The 19,228-nt window shown below is 40.7% G+C and overlaps 1 protein-coding gene and 56 non-coding genes across 57 annotated transcripts in view; all 57 read left to right on the top strand.

The window, feature by feature from the left end:
- Window positions 1–19,228, top strand: part of mfsd4aa (major facilitator superfamily domain containing 4Aa) — a 189,215-nt gene that overhangs the window by 45,608 nt on the left and 124,379 nt on the right. The gene's annotated exons all lie outside the window — the stretch shown is intronic.
- On the top strand, window positions 215–287 carry trnaf-gaa (transfer RNA phenylalanine (anticodon GAA)). The gene has a single exon. It is a non-coding gene; the product is annotated as a tRNA-Phe (tRNA).
- Window positions 564–636, top strand: trnaf-gaa (transfer RNA phenylalanine (anticodon GAA)). Its single transcript has one exon. It is a non-coding gene; the product is annotated as a tRNA-Phe (tRNA).
- Window positions 898–970, top strand: trnaf-gaa (transfer RNA phenylalanine (anticodon GAA)). The gene has a single exon. It is a non-coding gene; the product is annotated as a tRNA-Phe (tRNA).
- On the top strand, window positions 1,246–1,318 carry trnaf-gaa (transfer RNA phenylalanine (anticodon GAA)). Its single transcript has one exon. It is a non-coding gene; the product is annotated as a tRNA-Phe (tRNA).
- Window positions 1,583–1,655, top strand: trnaf-gaa (transfer RNA phenylalanine (anticodon GAA)). Its single transcript has one exon. It is a non-coding gene; the product is annotated as a tRNA-Phe (tRNA).
- Window positions 1,931–2,003, top strand: trnaf-gaa (transfer RNA phenylalanine (anticodon GAA)). The gene has a single exon. It is a non-coding gene; the product is annotated as a tRNA-Phe (tRNA).
- Window positions 2,256–2,328, top strand: trnaf-gaa (transfer RNA phenylalanine (anticodon GAA)). Its single transcript has one exon. It is a non-coding gene; the product is annotated as a tRNA-Phe (tRNA).
- trnaf-gaa (transfer RNA phenylalanine (anticodon GAA)) lies at window positions 2,602–2,674 on the top strand. The gene has a single exon. It is a non-coding gene; the product is annotated as a tRNA-Phe (tRNA).
- Window positions 2,950–3,022, top strand: trnaf-gaa (transfer RNA phenylalanine (anticodon GAA)). Its single transcript has one exon. It is a non-coding gene; the product is annotated as a tRNA-Phe (tRNA).
- trnaf-gaa (transfer RNA phenylalanine (anticodon GAA)) lies at window positions 3,287–3,359 on the top strand. The gene has a single exon. It is a non-coding gene; the product is annotated as a tRNA-Phe (tRNA).
- trnaf-gaa (transfer RNA phenylalanine (anticodon GAA)) lies at window positions 3,635–3,707 on the top strand. The gene has a single exon. It is a non-coding gene; the product is annotated as a tRNA-Phe (tRNA).
- On the top strand, window positions 3,960–4,032 carry trnaf-gaa (transfer RNA phenylalanine (anticodon GAA)). Its single transcript has one exon. It is a non-coding gene; the product is annotated as a tRNA-Phe (tRNA).
- On the top strand, window positions 4,306–4,378 carry trnaf-gaa (transfer RNA phenylalanine (anticodon GAA)). Its single transcript has one exon. It is a non-coding gene; the product is annotated as a tRNA-Phe (tRNA).
- trnaf-gaa (transfer RNA phenylalanine (anticodon GAA)) lies at window positions 4,654–4,726 on the top strand. Its single transcript has one exon. It is a non-coding gene; the product is annotated as a tRNA-Phe (tRNA).
- trnaf-gaa (transfer RNA phenylalanine (anticodon GAA)) lies at window positions 4,991–5,063 on the top strand. Its single transcript has one exon. It is a non-coding gene; the product is annotated as a tRNA-Phe (tRNA).
- Window positions 5,341–5,413, top strand: trnaf-gaa (transfer RNA phenylalanine (anticodon GAA)). The gene has a single exon. It is a non-coding gene; the product is annotated as a tRNA-Phe (tRNA).
- trnaf-gaa (transfer RNA phenylalanine (anticodon GAA)) lies at window positions 5,690–5,762 on the top strand. Its single transcript has one exon. It is a non-coding gene; the product is annotated as a tRNA-Phe (tRNA).
- trnaf-gaa (transfer RNA phenylalanine (anticodon GAA)) lies at window positions 6,024–6,096 on the top strand. The gene has a single exon. It is a non-coding gene; the product is annotated as a tRNA-Phe (tRNA).
- Window positions 6,372–6,444, top strand: trnaf-gaa (transfer RNA phenylalanine (anticodon GAA)). Its single transcript has one exon. It is a non-coding gene; the product is annotated as a tRNA-Phe (tRNA).
- Window positions 6,709–6,781, top strand: trnaf-gaa (transfer RNA phenylalanine (anticodon GAA)). Its single transcript has one exon. It is a non-coding gene; the product is annotated as a tRNA-Phe (tRNA).
- Window positions 7,057–7,129, top strand: trnaf-gaa (transfer RNA phenylalanine (anticodon GAA)). Its single transcript has one exon. It is a non-coding gene; the product is annotated as a tRNA-Phe (tRNA).
- trnaf-gaa (transfer RNA phenylalanine (anticodon GAA)) lies at window positions 7,382–7,454 on the top strand. Its single transcript has one exon. It is a non-coding gene; the product is annotated as a tRNA-Phe (tRNA).
- On the top strand, window positions 7,728–7,800 carry trnaf-gaa (transfer RNA phenylalanine (anticodon GAA)). The gene has a single exon. It is a non-coding gene; the product is annotated as a tRNA-Phe (tRNA).
- Window positions 8,076–8,148, top strand: trnaf-gaa (transfer RNA phenylalanine (anticodon GAA)). Its single transcript has one exon. It is a non-coding gene; the product is annotated as a tRNA-Phe (tRNA).
- Window positions 8,413–8,485, top strand: trnaf-gaa (transfer RNA phenylalanine (anticodon GAA)). The gene has a single exon. It is a non-coding gene; the product is annotated as a tRNA-Phe (tRNA).
- Window positions 8,762–8,834, top strand: trnaf-gaa (transfer RNA phenylalanine (anticodon GAA)). The gene has a single exon. It is a non-coding gene; the product is annotated as a tRNA-Phe (tRNA).
- Window positions 9,096–9,168, top strand: trnaf-gaa (transfer RNA phenylalanine (anticodon GAA)). Its single transcript has one exon. It is a non-coding gene; the product is annotated as a tRNA-Phe (tRNA).
- Window positions 9,444–9,516, top strand: trnaf-gaa (transfer RNA phenylalanine (anticodon GAA)). The gene has a single exon. It is a non-coding gene; the product is annotated as a tRNA-Phe (tRNA).
- Window positions 9,793–9,865, top strand: trnaf-gaa (transfer RNA phenylalanine (anticodon GAA)). The gene has a single exon. It is a non-coding gene; the product is annotated as a tRNA-Phe (tRNA).
- Window positions 10,127–10,199, top strand: trnaf-gaa (transfer RNA phenylalanine (anticodon GAA)). Its single transcript has one exon. It is a non-coding gene; the product is annotated as a tRNA-Phe (tRNA).
- Window positions 10,475–10,547, top strand: trnaf-gaa (transfer RNA phenylalanine (anticodon GAA)). Its single transcript has one exon. It is a non-coding gene; the product is annotated as a tRNA-Phe (tRNA).
- trnaf-gaa (transfer RNA phenylalanine (anticodon GAA)) lies at window positions 10,812–10,884 on the top strand. The gene has a single exon. It is a non-coding gene; the product is annotated as a tRNA-Phe (tRNA).
- trnaf-gaa (transfer RNA phenylalanine (anticodon GAA)) lies at window positions 11,162–11,234 on the top strand. Its single transcript has one exon. It is a non-coding gene; the product is annotated as a tRNA-Phe (tRNA).
- On the top strand, window positions 11,511–11,583 carry trnaf-gaa (transfer RNA phenylalanine (anticodon GAA)). Its single transcript has one exon. It is a non-coding gene; the product is annotated as a tRNA-Phe (tRNA).
- trnaf-gaa (transfer RNA phenylalanine (anticodon GAA)) lies at window positions 11,845–11,917 on the top strand. The gene has a single exon. It is a non-coding gene; the product is annotated as a tRNA-Phe (tRNA).
- Window positions 12,193–12,265, top strand: trnaf-gaa (transfer RNA phenylalanine (anticodon GAA)). Its single transcript has one exon. It is a non-coding gene; the product is annotated as a tRNA-Phe (tRNA).
- Window positions 12,530–12,602, top strand: trnaf-gaa (transfer RNA phenylalanine (anticodon GAA)). The gene has a single exon. It is a non-coding gene; the product is annotated as a tRNA-Phe (tRNA).
- Window positions 12,878–12,950, top strand: trnaf-gaa (transfer RNA phenylalanine (anticodon GAA)). The gene has a single exon. It is a non-coding gene; the product is annotated as a tRNA-Phe (tRNA).
- trnaf-gaa (transfer RNA phenylalanine (anticodon GAA)) lies at window positions 13,203–13,275 on the top strand. Its single transcript has one exon. It is a non-coding gene; the product is annotated as a tRNA-Phe (tRNA).
- On the top strand, window positions 13,549–13,621 carry trnaf-gaa (transfer RNA phenylalanine (anticodon GAA)). The gene has a single exon. It is a non-coding gene; the product is annotated as a tRNA-Phe (tRNA).
- trnaf-gaa (transfer RNA phenylalanine (anticodon GAA)) lies at window positions 13,897–13,969 on the top strand. The gene has a single exon. It is a non-coding gene; the product is annotated as a tRNA-Phe (tRNA).
- On the top strand, window positions 14,234–14,306 carry trnaf-gaa (transfer RNA phenylalanine (anticodon GAA)). Its single transcript has one exon. It is a non-coding gene; the product is annotated as a tRNA-Phe (tRNA).
- On the top strand, window positions 14,583–14,655 carry trnaf-gaa (transfer RNA phenylalanine (anticodon GAA)). Its single transcript has one exon. It is a non-coding gene; the product is annotated as a tRNA-Phe (tRNA).
- trnaf-gaa (transfer RNA phenylalanine (anticodon GAA)) lies at window positions 14,917–14,989 on the top strand. The gene has a single exon. It is a non-coding gene; the product is annotated as a tRNA-Phe (tRNA).
- trnaf-gaa (transfer RNA phenylalanine (anticodon GAA)) lies at window positions 15,254–15,326 on the top strand. The gene has a single exon. It is a non-coding gene; the product is annotated as a tRNA-Phe (tRNA).
- On the top strand, window positions 15,603–15,675 carry trnaf-gaa (transfer RNA phenylalanine (anticodon GAA)). The gene has a single exon. It is a non-coding gene; the product is annotated as a tRNA-Phe (tRNA).
- Window positions 15,937–16,009, top strand: trnaf-gaa (transfer RNA phenylalanine (anticodon GAA)). Its single transcript has one exon. It is a non-coding gene; the product is annotated as a tRNA-Phe (tRNA).
- trnaf-gaa (transfer RNA phenylalanine (anticodon GAA)) lies at window positions 16,285–16,357 on the top strand. Its single transcript has one exon. It is a non-coding gene; the product is annotated as a tRNA-Phe (tRNA).
- Window positions 16,634–16,706, top strand: trnaf-gaa (transfer RNA phenylalanine (anticodon GAA)). The gene has a single exon. It is a non-coding gene; the product is annotated as a tRNA-Phe (tRNA).
- On the top strand, window positions 16,968–17,040 carry trnaf-gaa (transfer RNA phenylalanine (anticodon GAA)). The gene has a single exon. It is a non-coding gene; the product is annotated as a tRNA-Phe (tRNA).
- Window positions 17,316–17,388, top strand: trnaf-gaa (transfer RNA phenylalanine (anticodon GAA)). The gene has a single exon. It is a non-coding gene; the product is annotated as a tRNA-Phe (tRNA).
- On the top strand, window positions 17,653–17,725 carry trnaf-gaa (transfer RNA phenylalanine (anticodon GAA)). The gene has a single exon. It is a non-coding gene; the product is annotated as a tRNA-Phe (tRNA).
- trnaf-gaa (transfer RNA phenylalanine (anticodon GAA)) lies at window positions 18,003–18,075 on the top strand. The gene has a single exon. It is a non-coding gene; the product is annotated as a tRNA-Phe (tRNA).
- trnaf-gaa (transfer RNA phenylalanine (anticodon GAA)) lies at window positions 18,352–18,424 on the top strand. The gene has a single exon. It is a non-coding gene; the product is annotated as a tRNA-Phe (tRNA).
- Window positions 18,686–18,758, top strand: trnaf-gaa (transfer RNA phenylalanine (anticodon GAA)). The gene has a single exon. It is a non-coding gene; the product is annotated as a tRNA-Phe (tRNA).
- trnaf-gaa (transfer RNA phenylalanine (anticodon GAA)) lies at window positions 19,034–19,106 on the top strand. The gene has a single exon. It is a non-coding gene; the product is annotated as a tRNA-Phe (tRNA).

Below are 19,228 nucleotides of genomic sequence, written 5' to 3'. Positions count from 1 at the left end.
CGCTTCTACTATTTGCACATTGATGTGTAAGGCTGGACAGTGACTTTGTCTGTTGAAAGCCTTGTCTTGTTGAGTAGAACCAGCTTAGTACAATGCCAAGAGAAGTCGCAAAAGCCTCTCTATTCGTTTATCGAAAGCTTCTTTTAAAACGAACTACATTGTTTTCCCCATGCTTTTATATAGTGTGTGCTTCTCCCTTTCTTTTTTTTTTTGTGCCGAAATAGCTCAGTTGGGAGAGCGTCAGACTGAAGATCTGAAGGTCCCTGGTTCAATCCCGGGTTTCGGCAATTGTGACATCTGTCCAAACAACATTTAGCGTTGCAGAATCAGAGATATTTGGCTTTTTTAGTCGCTTCTACTATTTGCACATTGATGTATAAGGCTAGACAGTGACTTTGTCTGTTGAAAGCCTTGTCTTCTTGAGTAGAACATGGCTAGTACAATGCCAAGAGAAGTCGCAAAAGCCTCTCTATTCGTTTATCGAAAGCTTCTTTTAAAACGAACTACATTGTTTTCCCCATGCTTTTATATAGTGTGTGCTTCTCCCTTTCTTTTTTTTTTGTGCCGAAATAGCTCAGTTGGGAGAGCGTCAGACTGAAGATCTGAAGGTCCCTGGTTCAATCCCGGGTTTCGGCAATTGTGATATCTGTCCAAACGTCATTTAGCGTTGCCGACTCAGAGATATTTAGCTTTTTTAGTCGCTTCTACTATTTGCACATTGATGTGTAAGGCTGGACAGTGAAAGCCTTGTCTTGTTGAGTAGAACATGGCTAGTACTATGCTAAGAGATCTAGCAAAAGGCTCTCAATTGTTTATGGAAAGCTTCTTTTGAAATTAGCTAGATTCTTTTCCCCATGCTTTTATATAGTCTGTGCTTCTCCCATTGTTTTTTTTTGTGCCGAAATAGCTCAGTTGGGAGAGCGTCAGACTGAAGATCTGAAGGTCCCTGGTTCAATCCCGGGTTTCGGCAATTTTTTTATCTTTCCAAAAGTCATTTGGCGTTGCCGACTCAGAGATATTTGGCTTTTTTAGTCGCTTCTACTATTTGCACATTGATGTATAAGGTTAGACAGTGACTTTGTCTGTTGAAAGCCTTGTCTTGTTGAGTAGAACCAGCTTAGTACAATGCCAAGAGAAGTCGCAAAAGCCTCTCTATTTGTTTATGGAAAGCTTCTTTTAAAACTAACTACATTGTTTTTCTCATGCTTTTACATAGTCTGTGCTTCTCCCATTGTTTTTTTTTTTGCGGAAATAGCTCAGTTGGGAGAGCGTCAGACTGAAGATCTGAAGGTCCCTGGTTCAATCCCGGGTTTCGGCAATTGTGACATCTGTCCAAACAACATTTAGAGTTGCCGACTCACAGATCTTTGGCTTTTCAGTCGCTTCTACTATTTGCACATTAATGTATAAGGCTAGACAGTGACTTTGTCTGTTGAAAGCCTTGTCTTCTTGAGTAGAACATGGCTACTACAATGCCAAGAGATGTCGCAGAAGGCTCTCTATTGTTTATGGAAAGCTTCTTTTGAAATTAGCTACATTCTTTTTTCCATGCTTTTATATAGTCTGTGCTTTTCCCATATGTGCCGAAATAGCTCAGTTGGGCGAGCGTCAGACTGAAGATCTGAAGGTCCCTGGTTCAATCCCGGGTTTCGGCAATTGTGACATCTGTCCAAACAACATATAGCGTTGCCGAATCAGAGATATTTGGCTTTTTTAGTCGCTTCTACTATTTGCACATTGATGTATAAGGCTAGACAGTGACTTTGTCTGTTGAAAGCCTTGTCTTCTTGAGTAGAACATGGCTAGTACAATGCCAAGAGAAGTCGCAAAAGCCTCTCTATTCGTTTATGGAAAGCTTCTTTTAAAACTAACTACATTGTTTTTTCCATGCTTTTATATAGTCTGTGCTTCTGCCATTGCTTTTTTTTGTGCCGAAATAGCTCAGTTGGGAGAGCGTCAGACTGAAGATCTGAAGGTCCCTGGTTCAATCCCGGGTTTCGGCAATTGTGACATCTGTCCAAACAACATTTAGCGTTGCCGACTCAGAGATATTTGGCTTTTTTAGTCGCTTCTACTATTTGCACATTGATTTGTAAGGCTGGACAGTGAAAGCCTTGTCTTGTTGAGTAGAACATGGATAGTACTATGCTAAGAGATCTAGCAAAAGGCTCTCAATTGTTTATGGAAAGCTTCTTTTGAAATTAGCTACATTCTTTTCCCCATGCTTTTATATAGTCTGTGCTTCTCCCATATGTGCCAAAATAGCTCAGTTGGGAGAGCGTCAGACTGAAGATCTGAAGGTCCCTGGTTCAATCCCGGGTTTCGGCAATTGTGACATCTATCCAAACAACATTTAGAGTTGCCGACTCACAGATCTTTGGCTTTTCAGTCACTTCTACTATTTGCACATTAATGTATAAGGCTAGACAGTGACTTTGTCTGTTGAAAGCCTTGTCTTCTTGAGTAGAACATGGCTAGTACTATGCTAAGAGATCTAGCAAAAGGCTCTCAATTGTTTATGGAAAGCTTCTTTTGAAATTAGCTAGATTCTTTTCCCCATGCTTTTATATAGTCTGTGCTTCTCCCATTGTTTTTTTTTGTGCCGAAATAGCTCAGTTGGGAGAGCGTCAGACTGAAGATCTGAAGGTCCCTGGTTCAATCCCGGGTTTCGGCAATTTTTTTATCTTTCCAAAAGTCATTTGGCGTTGCCGACTCAGAGATATTTGGCTTTTTTAGTCGCTTCTACTATTTGCACATTGATGTATAAGGTTAGACAGTGACTTTGTCTGTTGAAAGCCTTGTCTTGTTGAGTAGAACCAGCTTAGTACAATGCCAAGAGAAGTCGCAAAAGCCTCTCTATTTGTTTATGGAAAGCTTCTTTTAAAACTAACTACATTGTTTTTCTCATGCTTTTACATAGTCTGTGCTTCTCCCGTTGTTTTTTTTTTTGCGGAAATAGCTCAGTTGGGAGAGCGTCAGACTGAAGATCTGAAGGTCCCTGGTTCAATCCCGGGTTTCGGCAATTGTGACATCTGTCCAAACAACATTTAGAGTTGCCGACTCACAGATCTTTGGCTTTTCAGTCGCTTCTACTATTTGCACATTAATGTATAAGGCTAGACAGTGACTTTGTCTGTTGAAAGCCTTGTCTTCTTGAGTAGAACATGGCTACTACAATGCCAAGAGATGTCGCAGAAGGCTCTCTATTGTTTATGGAAAGCTTCTTTTGAAATTAGCTACATTCTTTTTTCCATGCTTTTATATAGTCTGTGCTTTTCCCATATGTGCCGAAATAGCTCAGTTGGGCGAGCGTCAGACTGAAGATCTGAAGGTCCCTGGTTCAATCCCGGGTTTCGGCAATTGTGACATCTGTCCAAACAACATTTAGCGTTGCCGAATCAGAGATATTTGGCTTTTTTAGTCGCTTCTACTATTTGCACATTGATGTATAAGGCTAGACAGTGACTTTGTCTGTTGAAAGCCTTGTCTTCTTGAGTAGAACATGGCTAGTACAATGCCAAGAGAAGTCGCAAAAGCCTCTCTATTCGTTTATGGAAAGCTTCTTTTAAAACTAACTACATTGTTTTTTCCATGCTTTTATATAGTCTGTGCTTCTGCCATTGCTTTTTTTTGTGCCGAAATAGCTCAGTTGGGAGAGCGTCAGACTGAAGATCTGAAGGTCCCTGGTTCAATCCCGGGTTTCGGCAATTGTGACATCTGTCCAAACAACATTTAGCGTTGCCGACTCAGAGATATTTGGCTTTTTTAGTCGCTTCTACTATTTGCACATTGATTTGTAAGGCTGGACAGTGAAAGCCTTGTCTTGTTGAGTAGAACATGGATAGTACTATGCTAAGAGATCTAGCAAAAGGCTCTCAATTGTTTATGGAAAGCTTCTTTTGAAATTAGCTACATTCTTTTCCCCATGCTTTTATATAGTCTGTGCTTCTCCCATATGTGCCAAAATAGCTCAGTTGGGAGAGCGTCAGACTGAAGATCTGAAGGTCCCTGGTTCAATCCCGGGTTTCGGCAATTGTGACATCTATCCAAACAACATTTAGAGTTGCCGACTCACAGATCTTTGGCTTTTCAGTCACTTCTACTATTTGCACATTAATGTATAAGGCTAGACAGTGACTTTGTCTGTTGAAAGCCTTGTCTTCTTGAGTAGAACATGGCTAGTACTATGCTAAGAGATCTAGCAAAAGGCTCTCAATTGTTTATGGAAAGCTTCTTTTGAAATTAGCTAGATTCTTTTCCCCATGCTTTTATATAGTCTGTGCTTCTCCCATTGTTTTTTTTTGTGCCGAAATAGCTCAGTTGGGAGAGCGTCAGACTGAAGATCTGAAGGTCCCTGGTTCAATCCCGGGTTTCGGCAATTTTTTTATCTTTCCAAAAGTCATTTGGCGTTGCCGACTCAGAGATATTTGGCTTTTTTAGTCGCTTCTACTATTTGCACATTGATGTATAAGGTTAGACAGTGACTTTGTCTGTTGAAAGCCTTGTCTTGTTGAGTAGAACCAGCTTAGTACAATGCCAAGAGAAGTCGCAAAAGCCTCTCTATTTGTTTATGGAAAGCTTCTTTTAAAACTAACTACATTGTTTTTCTCATGCTTTTACATAGTCTGTGCTTCTCCCGTTGTTTTTTTTTTTGCGGAAATAGCTCAGTTGGGAGAGCGTCAGACTGAAGATCTGAAGGTCCCTGGTTCAATCCCGGGTTTCGGCAATTGTGACATCTGTCCAAACAACATTTAGAGTTGCCGACTCACAGATCTTTGGCTTTTCAGTCGCTTCTACTATTTGCACATTAATGTATAAGGCTAGACAGTGACTTTGTCTGTTGAAAGCCTTGTCTTCTTGAGTAGAACATGGCTACTACAATGCCAAGAGATGTCGCAGAAGGCTCTCTATTGTTTATGGAAAGCTTCTTTTGAAATTAGCTACATTCTTTTTTCCATGCTTTTATATAGTCTGTGCTTTTCCCATATGTGCCGAAATAGCTCAGTTGGGCGAGCGTCAGACTGAAGATCTGAAGGTCCCTGGTTCAATCCCGGGTTTCGGCAATTGTGACATCTGTCCAAACAACATTTAGCGTTGCCGAATCAGAGATATTTGGCTTTTTTAGTCGCTTCTACTATTTGCACATTGATGTATAAGGCTAGACAGTGACTTTGTCTGTTGAAAGCCTTGTCTTGTTGAGTAGAACCAGCTTAGTACAATGCCAAGAGAAGTCGCAAAAGCCTCTCTATTCGTTTATCGAAAGCTTCTTTTAAAACGAACTACATTGTTTTCCCCATGCTTTTATATAGTGTGTGCTTCTCCCTTTCTTTTTTTTTTTGTGCCGAAATAGCTCAGTTGGGAGAGCGTCAGACTGAAGATCTGAAGGTCCCTGGTTCAATCCCGGGTTTCGGCAATTGTGACATCTGTCCAAACAACATTTAGCGTTGCAGAATCAGAGATATTTGGCTTTTTTAGTCGCTTCTACTATTTGCACATTGATGTATAAGGCTAGACAGTGACTTTGTCTGTTGAAAGCCTTGTCTTCTTGAGTAGAACATGGCTAGTACAATGCCAAGAGAAGTCGCAAAAGCCTCTCTATTCGTTTATCGAAAGCTTCTTTTAAAACGAACTACATTGTTTTCCCCATGCTTTTATATAGTGTGTGCTTCTCCCTTTCTTTTTTTTTTGTGCCGAAATAGCTCAGTTGGGAGAGCGTCAGACTGAAGATCTGAAGGTCCCTGGTTCAATCCCGGGTTTCGGCAATTGTGATATCTGTCCAAACGTCATTTAGCGTTGCCGACTCAGAGATATTTAGCTTTTTTAGTCGCTTCTACTATTTGCACATTGATGTGTAAGGCTGGACAGTGAAAGCCTTGTCTTGTTGAGTAGAACATGGCTAGTACTATGCTAAGAGATCTAGCAAAAGGCTCTCAATTGTTTATGGAAAGCTTCTTTTGAAATTAGCTAGATTCTTTTCCCCATGCTTTTATATAGTCTGTGCTTCTCCCATTGTTTTTTTTTGTGCCGAAATAGCTCAGTTGGGAGAGCGTCAGACTGAAGATCTGAAGGTCCCTGGTTCAATCCCGGGTTTCGGCAATTTTTTTATCTTTCCAAAAGTCATTTGGCGTTGCCGACTCAGAGATATTTGGCTTTTTTAGTCGCTTCTACTATTTGCACATTGATGTATAAGGTTAGACAGTGACTTTGTCTGTTGAAAGCCTTGTCTTGTTGAGTAGAACCAGCTTAGTACAATGCCAAGAGAAGTCGCAAAAGCCTCTCTATTTGTTTATGGAAAGCTTCTTTTAAAACTAACTACATTGTTTTTCTCATGCTTTTACATAGTCTGTGCTTCTCCCGTTGTTTTTTTTTTTGCGGAAATAGCTCAGTTGGGAGAGCGTCAGACTGAAGATCTGAAGGTCCCTGGTTCAATCCCGGGTTTCGGCAATTGTGACATCTGTCCAAACAACATTTAGAGTTGCCGACTCACAGATCTTTGGCTTTTCAGTCGCTTCTACTATTTGCACATTAATGTATAAGGCTAGACAGTGACTTTGTCTGTTGAAAGCCTTGTCTTCTTGAGTAGAACATGGCTACTACAATGCCAAGAGATGTCGCAGAAGGCTCTCTATTGTTTATGGAAAGCTTCTTTTGAAATTAGCTACATTCTTTTTTCCATGCTTTTATATAGTCTGTGCTTTTCCCATATGTGCCGAAATAGCTCAGTTGGGCGAGCGTCAGACTGAAGATCTGAAGGTCCCTGGTTCAATCCCGGGTTTCGGCAATTGTGACATCTGTCCAAACAACATTTAGCGTTGCCGAATCAGAGATATTTGGCTTTTTTAGTCGCTTCTACTATTTGCACATTGATGTATAAGGCTAGACAGTGACTTTGTCTGTTGAAAGCCTTGTCTTCTTGAGTAGAACATGGCTAGTACAATGCCAAGAGAAGTCGCAAAAGCCTCTCTATTCGTTTATGGAAAGCTTCTTTTAAAACTAACTACATTGTTTTTTCCATGCTTTTATATAGTCTGTGCTTCTGCCATTGCTTTTTTTTGTGCCGAAATAGCTCAGTTGGGAGAGCGTCAGACTGAAGATCTGAAGGTCCCTGGTTCAATCCCGGGTTTCGGCAATTGTGACATCTGTCCAAACAACATTTAGCGTTGCCGACTCAGAGATATTTGGCTTTTTTAGTCGCTTCTACTATTTGCACATTGATTTGTAAGGCTGGACAGTGAAAGCCTTGTCTTGTTGAGTAGAACATGGATAGTACTATGCTAAGAGATCTAGCAAAAGGCTCTCAATTGTTTATGGAAAGCTTCTTTTGAAATTAGCTACATTCTTTTCCCCATGCTTTTATATAGTCTGTGCTTCTCCCATATGTGCCAAAATAGCTCAGTTGGGAGAGCGTCAGACTGAAGATCTGAAGGTCCCTGGTTCAATCCCGGGTTTCGGCAATTGTGACATCTATCCAAACAACATTTAGAGTTGCCGACTCACAGATCTTTGGCTTTTCAGTCACTTCTACTATTTGCACATTAATGTATAAGGCTAGACAGTGACTTTGTCTGTTGAAAGCCTTGTCTTCTTGAGTAGAACATGGCTAGTACTATGCTAAGAGATCTAGCAAAAGGCTCTCAATTGTTTATGGAAAGCTTCTTTTGAAATTAGCTAGATTCTTTTCCCCATGCTTTTATATAGTCTGTGCTTCTCCCATTGTTTTTTTTTGTGCCGAAATAGCTCAGTTGGGAGAGCGTCAGACTGAAGATCTGAAGGTCCCTGGTTCAATCCCGGGTTTCGGCAATTTTTTTATCTTTCCAAAAGTCATTTGGCGTTGCCGACTCAGAGATATTTGGCTTTTTTAGTCGCTTCTACTATTTGCACATTGATGTATAAGGTTAGACAGTGACTTTGTCTGTTGAAAGCCTTGTCTTGTTGAGTAGAACCAGCTTAGTACAATGCCAAGAGAAGTCGCAAAAGCCTCTCTGTTTGTTTATGGAAAGCTTCTTTTAAAACTAACTACATTGTTTTTCTCATGCTTTTACATAGTCTGTGCTTCTCCCGTTGTTTTTTTTTTTGCGGAAATAGCTCAGTTGGGAGAGCGTCAGACTGAAGATCTGAAGGTCCCTGGTTCAATCCCGGGTTTCGGCAATTGTGACATCTATCCAAACAACATTTAGAGTTGCCGACTCACAGATCTTTGGCTTTTCAGTCGCTTCTACTATTTGCACATTAATGTATAAGGCTAGACAGTGACTTTGTCTGTTGAAAGCCTTGTCTTCTTGAGTAGAACATGGCTACTACAATGCCAAGAGATGTCGCAGAAGGCTCTCTATTGTTTATGGAAAGCTTCTTTTGAAATTAGCTACATTCTTTTTTCCATGCTTTTATATAGTCTGTGCTTTTCCCATATGTGCCGAAATAGCTCAGTTGGGCGAGCGTCAGACTGAAGATCTGAAGGTCCCTGGTTCAATCCCGGGTTTCGGCAATTGTGACATCTGTCCAAACAACATTTAGCGTTGCAGAATCAGAGATATTTGGCTTTTTTAGTCGCTTCTACTATTTGCACATTGATGTATAAGGCTAGACAGTGACTTTGTCTGTTGAAAGCCTTGTCTTCTTGAGTAGAACATGGCTAGTACAATGCCAAGAGAAGTCGCAAAAGCCTCTCTATTCGTTTATCGAAAGCTTCTTTTAAAACGAACTACATTGTTTTCCCCATGCTTTTATATAGTGTGTGCTTCTCCCTTTCTTTTTTTTTTGTGCCGAAATAGCTCAGTTGGGAGAGCGTCAGACTGAAGATCTGAAGGTCCCTGGTTCAATCCCGGGTTTCGGCAATTGTGATATCTGTCCAAACGTCATTTAGCGTTGCCGACTCAGAGATATTTAGCTTTTTTAGTCGCTTCTACTATTTGCACATTGATGTGTAAGGCTGGACAGTGAAAGCCTTGTCTTGTTGAATAGAACATGGCTAGTACTATGCTAAGAGATCTAGCAAAAGGCTCTCAATTGTTTATGGAAAGCTTCTTTTGAAATTAGCTAGATTCTTTTCCCCATGCTTTTATATAGTCTGTGCTTCTCCCATTGTTTTTTTTTGTGCCGAAATAGCTCAGTTGGGAGAGCGTCAGACTGAAGATCTGAAGGTCCCTGGTTCAATCCCGGGTTTCGGCAATTGTGACATCTGTCCAAACAACATTTAGCGTTGCCGAATCAGAGATATTTGGCTTTTTTAGTCGCTTCTACTATTTGCACATTGATGTATAAGGCTAGACAGTGACTTTGTCTGTTGAAAGCCTTGTCTTCTTGAGTAGAACATGGCTAGTACAATGCCAAGAGAAGTCGCAAAAGCCTCTCTATTCGTTTATGGAAAGCTTCTCTTAAAACTAACTACATTGTTTTTTCCATGCATTTATATAGTCTGTGCTTCTGCCATTGCTTTTTTTTGTGCCGAAATAGCTCAGTTGGGAGAGCGTCAGACTGAAGATCTGAAGGTCCCTGGTTCAATCCCGGGTTTCGGCAATTGTGACATCTGTCCAAACAACATTTAGCGTTGCAGAATCAGAGATATTTGGCTTTTTTAGTCGCTTCTACTATTTGCACATTGATGTATAAGGCTAGACAGTGACTTTGTCTGTTGAAAGCCTTGTCTTCTTGAGTAGAACATGGCTAGTACAATGCCAAGAGAAGTCGCAAAAGCCTCTCTATTCGTTTATCGAAAGCTTCTTTTAAAACGAACTACATTGTTTTCCCCATGCTTTTATATAGTGTGTGCTTCTCCCTTTCTTTTTTTTTTGTGCCGAAATAGCTCAGTTGGGAGAGCGTCAGACTGAAGATCTGAAGGTCCCTGGTTCAATCCCGGGTTTCGGCAATTGTGATATCTGTCCAAACGTCATTTAGCGTTGCCGACTCAGAGATATTTAGCTTTTTTAGTCGCTTCTACTATTTGCACATTGATGTGTAAGGCTGGACAGTGAAAGCCTTGTCTTGTTGAATAGAACATGGCTAGTACTATGCTAAGAGATCTAGCAAAAGGCTCTCAATTGTTTATGGAAAGCTTCTTTTGAAATTAGCTAGATTCTTTTCCCCATGCTTTTATATAGTCTGTGCTTCTCCCATTGTTTTTTTTTGTGCCGAAATAGCTCAGTTGGGAGAGCGTCAGACTGAAGATCTGAAGGTCCCTGGTTCAATCCCGGGTTTCGGCAATTTTTTTATCTTTCCAAAAGTCATTTGGCGTTGCCGACTCAGAGATATTTGGCTTTTTTAGTCGCTTCTACTATTTGCACATTGATGTATAAGGTTAGACAGTGACTTTGTCTGTTGAAAGCCTTGTCTTGTTGAGTAGAACCAGCTTAGTACAATGCCAAGAGAAGTCGCAAAAGCCTCTCTGTTTGTTTATGGAAAGCTTCTTTTAAAACTAACTACATTGTTTTTCTCATGCTTTTACATAGTCTGTGCTTCTCCCGTTGTTTTTTTTTTTGCGGAAATAGCTCAGTTGGGAGAGCGTCAGACTGAAGATCTGAAGGTCCCTGGTTCAATCCCGGGTTTCGGCAATTGTGACATCTATCCAAACAACATTTAGAGTTGCCGACTCACAGATCTTTGGCTTTTCAGTCGCTTCTACTATTTGCACATTAATGTATAAGGCTAGACAGTGACTTTGTCTGTTGAAAGCCTTGTCTTCTTGAGTAGAACATGGCTACTACAATGCCAAGAGATGTCGCAGAAGGCTCTCTATTGTTTATGGAAAGCTTCTTTTGAAATTAGCTACATTCTTTTTTCCATGCTTTTATATAGTCTGTGCTTTTCCCATATGTGCCGAAATAGCTCAGTTGGGCGAGCGTCAGACTGAAGATCTGAAGGTCCCTGGTTCAATCCCGGGTTTCGGCAATTGTGACATCTGTCCAAACAACATTTAGCGTTGCCGAATCAGAGATATTTGGCTTTTTTAGTCGCTTCTACTATTTGCACATTGATGTATAAGGCTAGACAGTGACTTTGTCTGTTGAAAGCCTTGTCTTGTTGAGTAGAACCAGCTTAGTACAATGCCAAGAGAAGTCGCAAAAGCCTCTCTATTCGTTTATCGAAAGCTTCTTTTAAAACGAACTACATTGTTTTCCCCATGCTTTTATATAGTGTGTGCTTCTCCCTTTCTTTTTTTTTTTGTGCCGAAATAGCTCAGTTGGGAGAGCGTCAGACTGAAGATCTGAAGGTCCCTGGTTCAATCCCGGGTTTCGGCAATTGTGACATCTGTCCAAACAACATTTAGCGTTGCAGAATCAGAGATATTTGGCTTTTTTAGTCGCTTCTACTATTTGCACATTGATGTATAAGGCTAGACAGTGACTTTGTCTGTTGAAAGCCTTGTCTTCTTGAGTAGAACATGGCTAGTACAATGCCAAGAGAAGTCGCAAAAGCCTCTCTATTCGTTTATCGAAAGCTTCTTTTAAAACGAACTACATTGTTTTCCCCATGCTTTTATATAGTGTGTGCTTCTCCCTTTCTTTTTTTTTTGTGCCGAAATAGCTCAGTTGGGAGAGCGTCAGACTGAAGATCTGAAGGTCCCTGGTTCAATCCCGGGTTTCGGCAATTGTGATATCTGTCCAAACGTCATTTAGCGTTGCCGACTCAGAGATATTTAGCTTTTTTAGTCGCTTCTACTATTTGCACATTGATGTGTAAGGCTGGACAGTGAAAGCCTTGTCTTGTTGAGTAGAACATGGCTAGTACTATGCTAAGAGATCTAGCAAAAGGCTCTCAATTGTTTATGGAAAGCTTCTTTTGAAATTAGCTAGATTCTTTTCCCCATGCTTTTATATAGTCTGTGCTTCTCCCATTGTTTTTTTTTGTGCCGAAATAGCTCAGTTGGGAGAGCGTCAGACTGAAGATCTGAAGGTCCCTGGTTCAATCCCGGGTTTCGGCAATTTTTTTATCTTTCCAAAAGTCATTTGGCGTTGCCGACTCAGAGATATTTGGCTTTTTTAGTCGCTTCTACTATTTGCACATTGATGTATAAGGTTAGACAGTGACTTTGTCTGTTGAAAGCCTTGTCTTGTTGAGTAGAACCAGCTTAGTACAATGCCAAGAGAAGTCGCAAAAGCCTCTCTATTTGTTTATGGAAAGCTTCTTTTAAAACTAACTACATTGTTTTTCTCATGCTTTTACATAGTCTGTGCTTCTCCCGTTGTTTTTTTTTTTGCGGAAATAGCTCAGTTGGGAGAGCGTCAGACTGAAGATCTGAAGGTCCCTGGTTCAATCCCGGGTTTCGGCAATTGTGACATCTGTCCAAACAACATTTAGAGTTGCCGACTCACAGATCTTTGGCTTTTCAGTCGCTTCTACTATTTGCACATTAATGTATAAGGCTAGACAGTGACTTTGTCTGTTGAAAGCCTTGTCTTCTTGAGTAGAACATGGCTACTACAATGCCAAGAGATGTCGCAGAAGGCTCTCTATTGTTTATGGAAAGCTTCTTTTGAAATTAGCTACATTCTTTTTTCCATGCTTTTATATAGTCTGTGCTTTTCCCATATGTGCCGAAATAGCTCAGTTGGGCGAGCGTCAGACTGAAGATCTGAAGGTCCCTGGTTCAATCCCGGGTTTCGGCAATTGTGACATCTGTCCAAACAACATTTAGCGTTGCCGAATCAGAGATATTTGGCTTTTTTAGTCGCTTCTACTATTTGCACATTGATGTATAAGGCTAGACAGTGACTTTGTCTGTTGAAAGCCTTGTCTTCTTGAGTAGAACATGGCTAGTACAATGCCAAGAGAAGTCGCAAAAGCCTCTCTATTCGTTTATGGAAAGCTTCTTTTAAAACTAACTACATTGTTTTTTCCATGCTTTTATATAGTCTGTGCTTCTGCCATTGCTTTTTTTTGTGCCGAAATAGCTCAGTTGGGAGAGCGTCAGACTGAAGATCTGAAGGTCCCTGGTTCAATCCCGGGTTTCGGCAATTGTGACATCTGTCCAAACAACATTTAGCGTTGCCGACTCAGAGATATTTGGCTTTTTTAGTCGCTTCTACTATTTGCACATTGATTTGTAAGGCTGGACAGTGAAAGCCTTGTCTTGTTGAGTAGAACATGGATAGTACTATGCTAAGAGATCTAGCAAAAGGCTCTCAATTGTTTATGGAAAGCTTCTTTTGAAATTAGCTACATTCTTTTCCCCATGCTTTTATATAGTCTGTGCTTCTCCCATATGTGCCAAAATAGCTCAGTTGGGAGAGCGTCAGACTGAAGATCTGAAGGTCCCTGGTTCAATCCCGGGTTTCGGCAATTGTGACATCTATCCAAACAACATTTAGAGTTGCCGACTCACAGATCTTTGGCTTTTCAGTCACTTCTACTATTTGCACATTAATGTATAAGGCTAGACAGTGACTTTGTCTGTTGAAAGCCTTGTCTTCTTGAGTAGAACATGGCTAGTACTATGCTAAGAGATCTAGCAAAAGGCTCTCAATTGTTTATGGAAAGCTTCTTTTGAAATTAGCTAGATTCTTTTCCCCATGCTTTTATATAGTCTGTGCTTCTCCCATTGTTTTTTTTTGTGCCGAAATAGCTCAGTTGGGAGAGCGTCAGACTGAAGATCTGAAGGTCCCTGGTTCAATCCCGGGTTTCGGCAATTTTTTTATCTTTCCAAAAGTCATTTGGCGTTGCCGACTCAGAGATATTTGGCTTTTTTAGTCGCTTCTACTATTTGCACATTGATGTATAAGGTTAGACAGTGACTTTGTCTGTTGAAAGCCTTGTCTTGTTGAGTAGAACCAGCTTAGTACAATGCCAAGAGAAGTCGCAAAAGCCTCTCTGTTTGTTTATGGAAAGCTTCTTTTAAAACTAACTACATTGTTTTTCTCATGCTTTTACATAGTCTGTGCTTCTCCCGTTGTTTTTTTTTTTGCGGAAATAGCTCAGTTGGGAGAGCGTCAGACTGAAGATCTGAAGGTCCCTGGTTCAATCCCGGGTTTCGGCAATTGTGACATCTATCCAAACAACATTTAGAGTTGCCGACTCACAGATCTTTGGCTTTTCAGTCGCTTCTACTATTTGCACATTAATGTATAAGGCTAGACAGTGACTTTGTCTGTTGAAAGCCTTGTCTTCTTGAGTAGAACATGGCTACTACAATGCCAAGAGATGTCGCAGAAGGCTCTCTATTGTTTATGGAAAGCTTCTTTTGAAATTAGCTACATTCTTTTTTCCATGCTTTTATATAGTCTGTGCTTTTCCCATATGTGCCGAAATAGCTCAGTTGGGCGAGCGTCAGACTGAAGATCTGAAGGTCCCTGGTTCAATCCCGGGTTTCGGCAATTGTGACATCTGTCCAAACAACATTTAGCGTTGCAGAATCAGAGATATTTGGCTTTTTTAGTCGCTTCTACTATTTGCACATTGATGTATAAGGCTAGACAGTGACTTTGTCTGTTGAAAGCCTTGTCTTCTTGAGTAGAACATGGCTAGTACAATGCCAAGAGAAGTCGCAAAAGCCTCTCTATTCGTTTATCGAAAGCTTCTTTTAAAACGAACTACATTGTTTTCCCCATGCTTTTATATAGTGTGTGCTTCTCCCTTTCTTTTTTTTTTGTGCCGAAATAGCTCAGTTGGGAGAGCGTCAGACTGAAGATCTGAAGGTCCCTGGTTCAATCCCGGGTTTCGGCAATTGTGATATCTGTCCAAACGTCATTTAGCGTTGCCGACTCAGAGATATTTAGCTTTTTTAGTCGCTTCTACTATTTGCACATTGATGTGTAAGGCTGGACAGTGAAAGCCTTGTCTTGTTGAATAGAACATGGCTAGTACTATGCTAAGAGATCTAGCAAAAGGCTCTCAATTGTTTATGGAAAGCTTCTTTTGAAATTAGCTAGATTCTTTTCCCCATGCTTTTATATAGTCTGTGCTTCTCCCATTGTTTTTTTTTGTGCCGAAATAGCTCAGTTGGGAGAGCGTCAGACTGAAGATCTGAAGGTCCCTGGTTCAATCCCGGGTTTCGGCAATTGTGACATCTATCCAAACAACATTTAGAGTTGCCGACTCACAGATCTTTGGCTTTTCAGTCGCTTCTACTATTTGCACATTAATGTATAAGGCTAGACAGTGACTTTGTCTGTTGAAAGCCTTGTCTTCTTGAGTAGAACATGGCTACTACAATGCCAAGAGATGTCGCAGAAGGCTCTCTATTGTTTATGGAAAGCTTCTTTTGAAATTAGCTACATTCTTTTTTCCATGCTTTTATATAGTCTGTGCTTTTCCCATATGTGCCGAAATAGCTCAGTTGGGCGAGCGTCAGACTGAAGATCTGAAGGTCCCTGGTTCAATCCCGGGTTTCGGCAATTGTGACATCTGTCCAAACAACATTTAGCGTTGCAGAATCAGAGATATTTGGCTTTTTTAGTCGCTTCTACTATTTGCACATTGATGTATAAGGCTAGACAGTGACTTTGTCTGTTGAAAGCCTTGTCTTCTTGAGTAGAACATGGCTAGTACAATGCCAAGAGAAGTCGCAAAAGCCTCTCTATTCGTTTATCGAAAGCTTCTTTTAAAACGAACTACATTGTTTTCCCCATGCTTTTATATAGTGTGTGCTTCTCCCTTTCTTTTTTTTTTGTGCCGAAATAGCTCAGTTGGGAGAGCGTCAGACTGAAGATCTGAAGGTCCCTGGTTCAATCCCGGGTTTCGGCAATTGTGATATCTGTCCAAACGTCATTTAGCGTTGCCGACTCAGAGATATTTAGCTTTTTTAGTCGCTTCTACTATTTGCACATTGATGTGTAAGGCTGGACAGTGAAAGCCTTGTCTTGTTGAATAGAACATGGCTAGTACTATGCTAAGAGATCTAGCAAAAGGCTCTCAATTGTTTATGGAAAGCTTCTTTTGAAATTAGCTAGATTCTTTTCCCCATGCTTTTATATAGTCTGTGCTTCTCCCATTGTTTTTTTTTGTGCCGAAATAGCTCAGTTGGGAGAGCGTCAGACTGAAGATCTGAAGGTCCCTGGTTCAATCCCGGGTTTCGGCAATTGTGACATCTGTCCAAACAACATTTAGCGTTGCCGAATCAGAGATATTTGGCTTTTTTAGTCGCTTCTACTATTTGCACATTGATGTATAAGGCTAGACAGTGACTTTGTCTGTTGAAAGCCTTGTCTTCTTGAGTAGAACATGGCTAGTACAATGCCAAGAGAAGTCGCAAAAGCCTCTCTATTCGTTTATGGAAAGCTTCTCTTAAAACTAACTACATTGTTTTTTCCATGCATTTATATAGTCTGTGCTTCTGCCATTGCTTTTTTTTGTGCCGAAATAGCTCAGTTGGGAGAGCGTCAGACTGAAGATCTGAAGGTCCCTGGTTCAATCCCGGGTTTCGGCAATTGTGACATCTGTCCAAACAACATTTAGCGTTGCAGAATCAGAGATATTTGGCTTTTTTAGTCGCTTCTACTATTTGCACATTGATGTATAAGGCTAGACAGTGACTTTGTCTGTTGAAAGCCTTGTCTTCTTGAGTAGAACATGGCTAGTACAATGCCAAGAGAAGTCGCAAAAGCCTCTCTATTCGTTTATCGAAAGCTTCTTTTAAAACGAACTACATTGTTTTCCCCATGCTTTTATATAGTGTGTGCTTCTCCCTTTCTTTTTTTTTTGTGCCGAAATAGCTCAGTTGGGAGAGCGTCAGACTGAAGATCTGAAGGTCCCTGGTTCAATCCCGGGTTTCGGCAATTGTGATATCTGTCCAAACGTCATTTAGCGTTGCCGACTCAGAGATATTTAGCTTTTTTAGTCGCTTCTACTATTTGCACATTGATGTGTAAGGCTGGACAGTGAAAGCCTTGTCTTGTTGAATAGAACATGGCTAGTACTATGCTAAGAGATCTAGCAAAAGGCTCTCAATTGTTTATGGAAAGCTTCTTTTGAAATTAGCTAGATTCTTTTCCCCATGCTTTTATATAGTCTGTGCTTCTCCCATTGTTTTTTTTTGTGCCGAAATAGCTCAGTTGGGAGAGCGTCAGACTGAAGATCTGAAGGTCCCTGGTTCAATCCCGGGTTTCGGCAATTTTTTTATCTTTCCAAAAGTCATTTGGCGTTGCCGACTCAGAGATATTTGGCTTTTTTAGTCGCTTCTACTATTTGCACATTGATGTATAAGGTTAGACAGTGACTTTGTCTGTTGAAAGCCTTGTCTTGTTGAGTAGAACCAGCTTAGTACAATGCCAAGAGAAGTCGCAAAAGCCTCTCTGTTTGTTTATGGAAAGCTTCTTTTAAAACTAACTACATTGTTTTTCTCATGCTTTTACATAGTCTGTGCTTCTCCCGTTGTTTTTTTTTTTGCGGAAATAGCTCAGTTGGGAGAGCGTCAGACTGAAGATCTGAAGGTCCCTGGTTCAATCCCGGGTTTCGGCAATTGTGACATCTATCCAAACAACATTTAGAGTTGCCGACTCACAGATCTTTGGCTTTTCAGTCGCTTCTACTATTTGCACATTAATGTATAAGGCTAGACAGTGACTTTGTCTGTTGAAAGCCTTGTCTTCTTGAGTAGAACATGGCTACTACAATGCCAAGAGATGTCGCAGAAGGCTCTCTATTGTTTATGGAAAGCTTCTTTTGAAATTAGCTACATTCTTTTTTCCATGCTTTTATATAGTCTGTGCTTTTCCCATATGTGCCGAAATAGCTCAGTTGGGCGAGCGTCAGACTGAAGATCTGAAGGTCCCTGGTTCAATCCCGGGTTTCGGCAATTGTGACATCTGTCCAAACAACATTTAGCGTTGCCGAATCAGAGATATTTGGCTTTTTTAGTCGCTTCTACTATTTGCACATTGATGTATAAGGCTAGACAGTGACTTTGTCTGTTGAAAGCCTTGTCTTGTTGAGTAGAACCAGCTTAGTACAATGCCAAGAGAAGTCGCAAAAGCCTCTCTATTCGTTTATCGAAAGCTTCTTTTAAAACGAACTACATTGTTTTCCCCATGCTTTTATATAGTGTGTGCTTCTCCCTTTCTTTTTTTTTTTGTGCCGAAATAGCTCAGTTGGGAGAGCGTCAGACTGAAGATCTGAAGGTCCCTGGTTCAATCCCGGGTTTCGGCAATTGTGACATCTGTCCAAACAACATTTAGCGTTGCAGAATCAGAGATATTTGGCTTTTTTAGTCGCTTCTACTATTTGCACATTGATGTATAAGGCTAGACAGTGACTTTGTCTGTTGAAAGCCTTGTCTTCTTGAGTAGAACATGGCTAGTACAATGCCAAGAGAAGTCGCAAAAGCCTCTCTATTCGTTTATCGAAAGCTTCTTTTAAAACGAACTACATTGTTTTCCCCATGCTTTTATATAGTGTGTGCTTCTCCCTTTCTTTTTTTTTTGTGCCGAAATAGCTCAGTTGGGAGAGCGTCAGACTGAAGATCTGAAGGTCCCTGGTTCAATCCCGGGTTTCGGCAATTGTGATATCTGTCCAAACGTCATTTAGCGTTGCCGACTCAGAGATATTTAGCTTTTTTAGTCGCTTCTACTATTTGCACATTGATGTGTAAGGCTGGACAGTGAAAGCCTTGTCTTGTTGAGTAGAACATGGCTAGTACTATGCTAAGAGATCTAGCAAAAGGCTCTCAATTGTTTATGGAAAGCTTCTTTTGAAATTAGCTAGATTCTTTTCCCCATGCTTTTATATAGTCTGTGCTTCTCCCATTGTTTTTTTTTGTGCCGAAATAGCTCAGTTGGGAGAGCGTCAGACTGAAGATCTGAAGGTCCCTGGTTCAATCCCGGGTTTCGGCAATTTTTTTATCTTTCCAAAAGTCATTTGGCGTTGCCGACTCAGAGATATTTGGCTTTTTTAGTCGCTTCTACTATTTGCACATTGATGTATAAGGTTAGACAGTGACTTTGTCTGTTGAAAGCCTTGTCTTGTTGAGTAGAACCAGCTTAGTACAATGCCAAGAGAAGTCGCAAAAGCCTCTCTATTTGTTTATGGAAAGCTTCTTTTAAAACTAACTACATTGTTTTTCTCATGCTTTTACATAGTCTGTGCTTCTCCCGTTGTTTTTTTTTTTGCGGAAATAGCTCAGTTGGGAGAGCGTCAGACTGAAGATCTGAAGGTCCCTGGTTCAATCCCGGGTTTCGGCAATTGTGACATCTGTCCAAACAACATTTAGAGTTGCCGACTCACAGATCTTTGGCTTTTCAGTCGCTTCTACTATTTGCACATTAATGTATAAGGCTAGACAGTGACTTTGTCTGTTGAAAGC

Source organism: Pungitius pungitius, chromosome 8 (genome assembly GCF_949316345.1).
Source record: "Pungitius pungitius chromosome 8, fPunPun2.1, whole genome shotgun sequence".
In the NCBI taxonomy this organism is placed as follows: Eukaryota; Metazoa; Chordata; class Actinopteri; order Perciformes; family Gasterosteidae; genus Pungitius; species Pungitius pungitius.
The sequence above is the reverse complement of the archived record's forward strand: the minus strand, read 5'-3'. Positions and strand labels throughout refer to the sequence as shown.